Genomic DNA, 4,120 nt, shown 5'->3' with positions numbered 1-4,120 from the left:
ACAGAGTTATTCCAGGACAAAGATATACAGAGAATATAAAATAAAAGTAAAAATAAACAAAATAGAAGTTAAAATAAAGCCGCACAAAGATGGAAAATGCAATGAGAATTTTGATACTGTATGCTATTATGCTCTCTTTGAATTGTTTTAATTGTGAGGAAGGAGCAACATCTGCTAAAAGATATTTGTTTATGAATGCTGCTGAACTAATCCAAGATAGATATTTTGAAAATACCTTGACTTTAAAATTTGGGTCCAAGGACATGAGGCTTTGGAAAGGAGTTTCTTTTTTGTTTTCCCAGATGATGAGACTCTGTGGATTGCTTCCATCCCAGTATGGTATGATAAACCACGCCCTCTTGAAAGGTTGCAATGAACACCTTCAGAAAATTACTTCACTCAACTGCCAACTGAGATGAACCTAACACACAGGTTATACCATAAAAGACTTAAATTACAATTCAGCAGGAAGCAGTTTGGAGAGAAAAAACTGTGCTCATGTTCCCATATATTGTTTATAAATGTTATTTTACATTTAAAGGGAGTTAAAGGGAGAGATGATATAAGTATGAATAATTTGCATTGATATCTTTGAAAGATATGAAGAATGCCTATCTAAAATATATCTATGTACATCTAGAAAATCTAACTAACATGACTACAAGCTTGACTATTATTAATAATTATCCATTAACAACATATATACATTACATTTTTAAATGAACTACACAATCACAATACCTTAATCAAGGTCAGAAATATATGTATATGTATTTCTGATAGGCATTCATCATATCTTTCAAAGATCAGAGAATATGGCATTTTAAATGTTTTAATAACTTAGAGCTTTTCATGAAAATGAGACACATCTGCTCCTGGCAGCACCAATCTACTTCAAGAAGTAGATGGGCATCAAAGAGGCACCTTATGGAGTTTGATAGCCATTTGGGCAAGACACTGCTCTTGCCTGGACTATTGCATAAACTGGACACAGAGAACCCGCAGAGAGAGAGGACTACTGAACTTGCCTAAAGGTGAGATGATCTTTCAGGGTTCCTGATTCATGAAGGAGTCTGTGAGACATTCTGCAGGACACATGAGATAGTGACTGAACTGCCTTTGAAATTTCCTGCTTCATGGACGTGTCTCTGGATACTATGGACCTGTAGGCCGAAGATGGATGCTCCAATGGTACAGAGGAACTTTGGGTGACTGTCCAGGCAGCGAGATGTCTCTGTGATTTCTAGAGTTTTGTAAGTTGCTTATTTCTCATTTACTTGGGTAATATTATATCCTTCTGTAGTCTTTGATGGAGTTGAAGAATAGATAGATAGTTATAGCTTTTTTCCTTTGTTATGATAAAAGTTAAAATAGATGTACATATTGTAACTGTAATTCTTGCTTGATAACTGTTTTGTTACATGTAATTTTGCTATGTTAAGTGAATGCCTTTCCTTTTTGTTTAAACAGAAAAAGGGGAAATGATGAATTATAATAAAGAAACTTCTTGGCCTCATAGGTTAGAACATAGGTGGGTAGAGTAAACAGAACAGAATGCTGTGAGGAAGAGGACGTGAGCTCAGATGCAGGGCAGCTCCTCTCAGAGCCAGATATGATGCAGCCAGCCGCCAGGTCAGACATGCTGAATCTTTCCCGGTAAGCACACCTAGAGGTGCTATGCAGATTATTAGAAATGGGCTAAATTAATACATGAGAATTAGCCTAGAAGAGGCTAGATATAATGGGCCAGGCAGTGTTTAAAAGAATACAGTTTGTGTGTTGTTATTTTGGGGCATAAGCTAGCCAGGCGGCCGGGAGCTGGGTGGCGGGAATGCAGCCCACAGCTCCCACTACAATTAGAACTCTAATTAACACAATTAAAAAATGGGGTACTCAACTGAACAGAGAATTCTCAGCAGAAGAAGTTCAAATGGCCAAAAGACAATTAAGGTCATGCTCAACCTCCTTAGTGATCAGGGAAATGCAAATCAAAACAACTTTGAGATACCATCAGAATGGCTAAACTCAAAAACATCAATGATAGCCTATGCTGGAGAGGATGTGGAGTAAGGGGAAAACTCACCCTTTGTTGGTGGGAATGCAAACTTGTGCAACCACTTTGGAAATCAGTGTGGCGGTTTCTCAGGAAACTGGGAGTCAACCTACCTCAGGATCCTGCAATTCCACTTTTGGGAATATACCCAAGAGATGCCCAATCATACTACAAAAGTATTTGTTCAGCTATGTTCCTAGCAGCACTATTTGTAATAGCCAGAACCTGGAAGCAATAACAACAACAGCAAAATACTCTGAGATTTCATCTTGCACCTGCCAGAATGGTCAAGATCAAAAATATTGATGACAGCTTATGCTAAAGATGATGTGGCATAATGGGAAAACTCTTTCATTGCTGGTGGGAGTGCAGACTGGTACAGCTGCTTTGGAAATCAGTATAGTGATTTCTCAGAAAATTAGGAAACAACCTACCTCAAGACCCAGCAATACCACTTTTGGGTTTATACCCAAAGGATGCTCAATCATACCACAAGCACATGTACTCAACTATGTTCATAGAAACATTTCTTGTTCTAACCAGAACCGAGAAGCAACCTAAATGACTCTTGACCAATGAACAGATAAAGATATGTTACAATGGAGTACTACACAATGGGAAAAATATCTTGTAATTTGCAAGCAAATGGATGGACCTAGAAAACATATTGAGTGAGGTAATTCAGATCCAGAAAGACAAATATCATATGTACTCACTCATAAGCGGCTTTTAGACATAAATCAAAGAAAAAACAGCCTAAAATTCACAATCCCAGAGAACCTAGACAACAAAAAGTATCCTTAGAATACATACCTGATCTAATCTACATTGGAAGTAGAAAAAGACATCTCCTGAGGAAATTGGGAGTGTAGGGATCATGTGGAAGATTCGAAAGAGGAGGGGGAGGAAGGGAAGGGAGTAGAGAAAAGCATATGGCTCAATAAACACAATAAAAAGAAAAAAAAGAGAGATTCGTTTCCCTAGTGATACTCCCTAGGTGAAAATAAATTTTTGATGGGTAGCCAGTTATCAATTGGAAATAGTTTCAGGTTTAGGGATGGGGCATGTGTCCACTTCTCATCTCAGGGCTTGGATATCATCAGGTGCAGAACCATGTAGGTATATGCCATCACAGTCTCTATGAGTTCATATGTGCATCAATCTTGTAATATTTAGATGATCTTGTTTCCTTTGGGTCCTTCAGACTCACTGACTCTTACACTCTTTTTTCCTTTTCTTGAACAGAGTTTCCTTAACCCTAAGATGGCTTTTATGGAGACATTCCATTTAAACCTGATTGTTCAGAGGTCTATCACTCTCTGTCCATTGTTCAATTGTGACTCTCTGTATTAGTTCGATCCTCATGACGCTTTTTTAACTGGCTGAACAAGACATGGATCTATGAGTATAGCAGAATGTCATTAGAAGTCATTTTAATGTTATGTTCCTTTAATGGAACAATAGTATTTATTTATCCCCTAGGTACCATAGTCTCATATTCTTGGCTATGTTTATAATGCCAGAGAAGAAATTTATCTTATGGAGATGGATTTAATCAGATTTTAGTTTTTTACCCCTACAAACTTTGTGACACTACTACACCAGAGCATCTTGCAGGTAGGTCACCAAAAGATTTGTAATTTTTAATTTGATTGGTGTCTATATTTCTCCTTTGTTAGGGTACATTCCAGTACCACAAACACTAGTCCATAAGGGTAAAGACTCTAGGTAGGCACCAGTTCAACTTCTCTGTGTTTAGTGTGTTATATATGTATTGTTGTTAGCAAAGGGCCTTACCATCAATTTGTAGAGCAAGCAATATATTTAATATAAACTTGTGTGGTTTGGGGGTTCCCATGAGACCTCTTTGACCAACAACTCAATTAGATGTAATTCATCTTCAGTACTGGCAGATTCATTTGGTGACTAGAGATATCCTGTTGGGGCTCTGTCTTTCATATTATTTGGCAGTTTTATTTAGATTGAATTCATACATGTACATATATTAGAAAGTTTCTACTATATTTAATTTTCATATGGCTTCTTAATTATTGGTGTTCCTCCCCA

The sequence above is a fragment of the Chionomys nivalis genome, chromosome X, assembly GCF_950005125.1.
Source record: "Chionomys nivalis chromosome X, mChiNiv1.1, whole genome shotgun sequence".
NCBI lineage: Eukaryota > Metazoa > Chordata > Mammalia > Rodentia > Cricetidae > Chionomys > Chionomys nivalis.
The sequence above is the reverse complement of the archived record's forward strand: the minus strand, read 5'-3'. Positions refer to the sequence as shown.